Genomic DNA, 7,765 nt, shown 5'->3' with positions numbered 1-7,765 from the left:
ATTTTCATTGGCTTATCTCTAAAAACTGAAGAGTTCGTGTCATGAAATTGTTATAATCTATTATATATTTGTAAAATACCACTGACTGACTCATTCATTGATCAAGAAATCTTTTAAACTGTTGTACGAATTCACATGAAATTTCGTACACAGGTTCCTTTTACTAAGAACTTGATTTGACATAACGACCGCTATTCGCGAAAAACCTCAAGCTTTCTATCAAACCTTTGTATTTTATTTCCCCAAAAGGGTTCGCGGGTTAAAAACAACAACACAGAATGGGGGTTCCAGAGAGCGAAAAAAGAGTGTGAGAGAGAGAAAGGAAAGGGAAAGCGGGCCGTAAAATTTCATTGTATTTCATTGCAGCTTCCAGGCGTTCTTTTTCCTTTGGGGAACACAAATGTAATTTGAGATAACTTCTTTAGTACATCAAAATATATATTGCTGTTCAAACATCATGCCTTGATGACCATCTTGTGAGGCACAATTTTTTGAATGTCCATGTTGGATTCAAAAGCGCCCATCTTGTGAATACAATTCTGTATCGTCTTGAGCACAGCTGACGGAATCATTTAGGACCAAGTATAAGTTGTGGTTAGCACAGTGAACATAATTCGCAAGCGACTGCCTGAAGGTCATTGTACTATTCACTTATAATAGAAGCATTATAATAGCCTTAGCCTCGCAGTTAATTAAAGATAAATGGTAATGGTTCATACAGCTCTCGCTGTCCTATAATTCTTATATACAAAACCAATTTCCCCATTCATTGCAATAGCACAAAAAATTCCATATCTTTAACGATATGATGTTTCTTTTGCTTGCTTAAACTATTAATAGCGATGAAACATTTAAAATACTTAATAGCGTTGAAACATTAAGACCTTACAATAGCGGCGAAACATTAAAACCTTACAATAGCGGTGAAACATTAAGACCTTACAATAGCGGCGAAATATTCAAACCTTATAATAGCCGTAAAAAATTCAATCTACACAGTAGCGGTGAAATAATTAAAACTATTTAATCGCGGTAAAACATTCAAACCCCATAATAGCGGTGAAACATTCAAACTATTTAATAGCGGTGAAACCAGGGCCAGCCTGAATCGCGAGTCACAATTTAATATATGCTTGCGAGGCACTCTTCTAATTTATTTTTCACAACTATTTCTACCAATTACATCATTATATCACTAGAGAGTTGTTGTACATCTAAGCTATAATAACCTGAGCCTGGCGGAACCATTATCACAGACAGGAGACGGGGCAAAGGCGAGCAACTGGCGCCTAAACCAGTATAAGCTTCGGGCAGGAGGGGCTAGTTAGCCTTGGTTGGCTACCCATCTAGGAGAAGGAAAACTCTGAATCCAAATCTCCGCTGCCTTGCGGCTATACCCAAACACGGGAAAGGCTTCCGGAGACAACCCTGAGGAAAAATCAGGAGCTGGTGACCCTTAGGCAGACTGTGGTACACCGTGTTACAGACTGGCAGAGCCTGCGGCGCTACTTATCCCAAATTGTATTGGATATTCCGTTCCTTTGGTCACATCAGTTGCGCGAAGAGGGGGAAACTGCTGTGTGGGTGGCATCGTTCCGACCATAAACAATGCCCAGCCTAGGCTTTCATCTCACTTCTCTGAGATGAACCATAGTCGTTCTACGACTGAAGGAGGCCAATATATATATATGAAAGTGCTCCTGGTAAATCGACATATCGACATATATATATATATATATATATATATATATATATATATATATATATATATATATATATATATATATATATATATATATATATATATATATATATAAAAGCTATAATAACAAGGTATTAAAATGAATTTTTCCAAAAAATCAATAATTTAAAACTGGGTCTTTCTTGCTTTCTTCTCAGCAAAGTCTGTTAGAGATTTGATGTCTCTGTTTATAAGAGATTTACTAGATACTAGTCGACCGGCGGCGTAGCATACGCCGCTATTTTGCAGGGCCGGCCTTAGGCGCCTGCAACCTATGCGACCGCAATGGGCCCGCACTTTCATAGGACCCGCTCTAATTCAAGGTGTAGAAATTATTAAATTAAACCATTTTATAACGTAAAAGAGATTTCCCGCGCCCTCCTGTCGATTTACCAGGAGCACTTTCACAGGACCCGCACTTTCATAGGACCCGCGCTAATTCAAGGTGCATTAATTAATTAATTAAACCATTTTATAACTTAAAACAGATTTCCCGCGCACTCCTGGCGATTTACCAGGAGCTCCTGAAAATCTCCCGAAATCGCAAAATATACGAAAAATATAAGGAAATATATACACGAAAATTGTCATTTTGGATGTAATTCAATATGGAAAACGCCAATCTTAAGCGCAACATTATGCATCAGCCGTAATTGTGTAATCTGGTGAAAGAAGCTTCTCGCGCCTCAAACTAATTAAGAATTACTTGAGGTCAACAATTCTCAAAGATAGATTGAAACAATTGGTAATGCTTGCTATTGAGCGTGATCTATGTAGGAAACAGAATTATTATAATATAGTGTAGGACTTCGCTACACGCAAGGCTCGTAAAGTATTTCTGTACGTAGTAAAGAATTTTGGTCACCGTAGTTAGCTTATGGTTTTCCCAAACTCTTGGTCTGAGTCGAGTCTAGCGAATGTCGAGGCAGCCTTCCCTATGCGTTTTTTCATCTCCTCTTCTAGAGACAGGTCATCTGTAATTGTGGATCCAAGATAGCAGAATTCGTTTACGGAGTCCAGCTTGTTATCGTCTATGAGGATGGATGGCGCCTTCGACACGGAGGTCACGGGATGGAGGGTGGTGCTGTAGCAGTTGGTCCCATAACATTGTTTTCTTCGTGCTAGCAGTCAAGCCATATTCTTTACAGGGCTGAGAGAAGCGGGACATTAGTGACTGAAGTTCCTCTTGCGTGTGTGCCACTACCGCTGCGTCATCCGCGAATAGCATATCTCTTACGAGGCATGCGTTATGAGTACACTGCTGTATGGCAGTGAATCATGGACCACCTACGCAAAGCAAGAGAGAAAACTGAACTCATTCCATTTGAGATGTCTCGTAGGATCTTGAATGTCACATGGAAAGAAAAGGTGTGCAATACTGAGATCCTTGCGCGATCAGGTATTCCCAGCATCTTTACAGCCCTCAGACAACGCCGCTTGCGCTGGCTTGGACATGTTCGCCGGATGGAGGACATGCGCATCCCGAAAGTCATCCTCTATGGTCAACTCGAGACTGGCACAAGAAAAACTGGTCGCCCCCACCTCCGTTACATAGATGTAATCAAACGTGACCTCAAATCAGTGAACATCAATACTGACAATTGGGAAGACATAGCTCTAGACCGCAACAGATGGAGAGAGACAGATGGAGAGAGACAGTGACCAAGAAAGCTATGGACAGTGAAAGTACATGGGTCTCAGCCCAGGAAGAATAACGCACAATCCGAAAAACGGCCAGCTCCTCTACCACCGAAGCAAAAGCCACCTTAACCCGCGCTATCTGTGGACGGGAGTGTCTCTCCAAAATAGGGCTCCACAGCCACATGAGGAAGTGTGCTCTGAGATAGTCGTTCTACGACTGAAGGAGGCCAATGATGATGATGATGATGATGATGAGTAAAGAATGAATAAAATGCATAGACGAATGCATTTTCTATTACAAACTCTTAAATTTCACTTATTATCCGCTTCCCTACTCAAGCTTGGCCCCGCGAAATCCGTTTCGCATAGGGCCCCACAATGGGTAAGTCCGGCCCTGCTATTTACACACATATATATTATATATATATATATATATGTGTGTGTGTATACATAGTATCGCGAGTTAAATTTACTTGAAACAATTAAGAGTGCCAGAAAGATAGTGCAACCAAAAACCTACTAAGGATTCAGCCTTACTATTTCCTTAAGCATCATCTGTGCTTCCTGCTAGTTCTTCTAAAGCATCACACATTTCTGGAGCTTGGAATCTTACAGCTTTAACACGTTCCATTGTAGGCCTACATTTCCATCGTGTTTCTAATAAAGCTTTCATGTGCTTTTTAAAGTCCTTCTTTTCGTAGATGAAGCGAAAAGTGTGTATATAGGCTGCAGGGTTCCAAAAAATGTCATAGCATCTGAACACGTTTTAGATATATCTCCAAGAACAAGATAAAAATTATGGCGCTCATGAATTTCCTTTCAAGCGCATACTTGAAAAATATATGTATGGCTTTAGTTAACTAAAGTTACTTAAATCGTATACACCACTAAATATGTTAACCCTTTAAGTCCTACATCTATAAAAGCCTGTGATAAGAGCCATGGCCGATAGTGATATGCTAAATGTAAATTGCGGGGCCCAATTTGGAACAATCAGTTATATCGATTAGTAAATAAATGGTTAATTTTTTTTATTGATATTCTGTGTTGTCATGTAAAAGAAATAATTGTGCAAAATTTCAGCTTGATCCGAGATTGGGTGTCGGATAAATAACGTGTACAAACTTCAAACCAGACAGAATGAGTTGATAAGGCTTTGCAAAAAAAAAAAAAATCGTTATGAAAGCTTCTACACATAAGGGAAACCGGACAGATCACGAGATATGCATGACATGGAACGTGCTATGCCTGTTTGGAGCAGGTGCGCTCAGCCCAACTTTCTGGAGTATTAAAGAAATATAACATACTTCTTGTGCTACTTCTTATCTTATCTTATAAAATATAGACGTTACTTAAAAAAAAATGATTAGGTCCTACGCTTCATGCATCTAGTCATGCTTCAACCAATGACTTGAATTCTGCCAAGCAGTATCGGCTTTAGGGGGTGGCAATTGGGGCAACCGCCCAGGATCGCGTCTGAGGGGGGGCCCCGCGACTGAAGATTGTCAACTTCGAAAACCAAATCAGTTCTCATTAACTAGGATATTTGATACTATATGATTTGATATGATACAAATTATTATCTAAGTTTTTAACATGATATTTTTGGTTTCGAAATACCGTTCTGTTTCGGTAAAGACAGCACCTGCCGATTCTAAGAGTGTATAAAATTAAAAACGCGTGAGTCTTAACAACAAGCATTTCATGGGAGAACAGTTAAACTTTATGTGCCAAACAAAGGTCCATTTTAGGCTTGGTTGAGAATAACTTGAGATGCTGGCCAAATTCGACTCAACCATCTTCAACAAATTAAGAACGCCGAGGCTCACGACCATTTAATCGGACATAGGATTCAAAATGAGCTTAAGGACATGATGGTATCAGAAGTAAAAGGGATAGTTATTGATAAAATCAAACTTGCTAAATATATTTCTGTCATCCTTGACTGCAAACCATAAGAAGCAGATGTCCCTTATATATTTCATTTTGTGGACGTATCAGATAGAAATTCAAGGGAAAAAAGAGTCAGACAAAGATCAGACAAAGAGTAAGACGCAAGAGAAAAAGAATTCGATTAAGAGAGTAAAGAGGAATCAACATTTTCGGCGACAGCGTTAGAGGCGCACAAGCCCGTTAGCGTGATATGATACGATATATGCTATATATAGGGCCTCGCGTACTTGGACCTTGAATTCAGTGGCAATGCCTTATTAACGTAGGACCTACTATAACATGCATATAGGTTTTGTTAATGTTTCATTTTATAAACATGGGTAATAGGTATAGATCTACAGACTTTCTAGACATTAAAATTAAGGTCCTTATTGCTCTATCAGCAAGTAGAGCTAGGTCTAGATCTAAGTTAATATATTAAGCTGTAACTAATTACAAGTCTAATTGTTTTTAAGAGTTGAAGATAGTTTACTTCCAAACTTCCCGCAGGACGACGGGGGGTGGCAGCGGGCAGGGTTTGAAACCGGGACCATCGATAATTCTGAAAGACTCGACAGTCTAGCGCGCTAACCGCACGACACCAGGCAGACATCCATTTCTAAGCACCTAGATCTATATTAACTATATACTAAAAGTAGGCTAGATCTATATAGTGGGCTATGCAAAGCAAAGTTAACGAGAAATTTAAGGTTTATCATTAGGATTTAATAATTTAGGATTAACTGCATATAGGGCCTATACAATGTTTAGGCCTACCTATTTCTTTGTAAACACCTAGGCCTATTCTATAGGCCTATGTAGACTAGTGAATAGCGTAGAACTTCTGCCTTTATTATAACTGCATATAGATCTATTTCCGTTCAAGAATACCAAAAGTGCACACAGCTTGAGAACTTGGAACTTTAAAAAAAAATATTACCATACACATTCTAGGTGTAAAAAAAAACAACAAACAAACAAGAAAAAACATTAAAAAAATACTTGTTTAAAAAAGCTTATGTTTAGATTTTAGAGTAATTGTAGCAATTAGTTATGATCTGTTAAGGAATGTACATGTAACAACTGTCACATAATAAATATGTGCGATTAGAATTTTTTTTACCAATTGTTTTTGCTTAGCTTTTCGCTTTCTCGATGCGCTATGATCTCATCACAGGTCTGGAACAGTTGGGAAATGGGGGGGGGGGGGGGGTATCTTGATGAATGTTTACATGATCGTTTTTTTTTTAAAATGAATTAAAAAATGTTCACTCAAGGATCGAGTTCTCAGGGACTACTTCAACTTATACCCCCACATCTATAAATTACGATTTCTTTCCCTTGTTCAAAATATCAAACCAAAAAAAAAGTATAATTAGCAATAGTTAATTATCTATTTGGTTAATTTTTTTTTTGTATTGATAACCGTGTTGTCGGGTAAAAGAAATAATTGTGCGAAAGTTCTGCTCAATCCGAAATTGGGTGTGGGAGAAATAACGTGTACAAACTTTTTGCCAGACAGACAGACAGTTGATATAAGCTTTGGAATGAACCGGAGCAACACCGGAACAAAAGTAAAGCTATTTTAGAGAAAGTTGGAGGAGGTGCATTAGGGTGAAATCTCAAAAGCCTTTACGTTAATAAACTAAATATCAATTTAGTTTCCCAAAGTAGAACAGAATGTATATTTTTAAAGTTAAACTAGGTATAAATGAAACAAACCCATTCACCTTTAGATTTCTAGAAATTCGAATATCTTCATGCGTGTTGAGTTCCAGGAAGATGGCAGTGTTTCTTGTGATTTATCTGTCTTTCTCATCTTGACGCCCAATCTCGAAAACTGTTCGATTACTTTGTACTTTCTGCATTGATGAAGAATGTGTTCGACCATGCGCATGGTTCGACATTAGGCCTATAGATTTTATCCGACTCCGAGTTTTCCAGACTAAGACGATATCGGGGATCAGCAAACGCCTCACGAATCCTGGCAAAGTAGGCTCGGATTGGGTAGTGGCATGCTCCAAAAAAAAAAAGGGGGCGGGGATTTTTAAAATCTTTTCTTTCTAGTTGCCACCGGGTATCAATCCTGTCTGGGCGTCTGAGATTCATAGTACTGGTCATTTTAGCTTTTTAAAGATCTTTGAATGTTCCATTCACATGTCATTGCGCGACATTTTCGGAGGTGTGCGGAGAGTGCGGATCCCATGATAAGTCCAGAAAAGTTCCCAACTTTAGGCTATGAGTCACAGAGTCTGTCATCTCGTTGCCTTTAACACCACTGCCTGCATTTAGTCATATAATCTGATGACTGCTGTCTTATCTTCACCTATCCCTTAGTCTAATGAACAGTTGGGGGCACCACAGCTGGAGGTCACTCACGAAGGTCGCGGGATACACATTTGAGACCAAAAGGAAATCTGTTGCCGAGGACAAACGCAGACGACGAAAAGA

The sequence above is a fragment of the Biomphalaria glabrata genome, chromosome 1 (genome assembly GCF_947242115.1).
Source record: "Biomphalaria glabrata chromosome 1, xgBioGlab47.1, whole genome shotgun sequence".
NCBI classification, from domain to species: domain Eukaryota; kingdom Metazoa; phylum Mollusca; class Gastropoda; family Planorbidae; genus Biomphalaria; species Biomphalaria glabrata.
Note: the sequence above shows the minus strand (reverse complement) of the source record.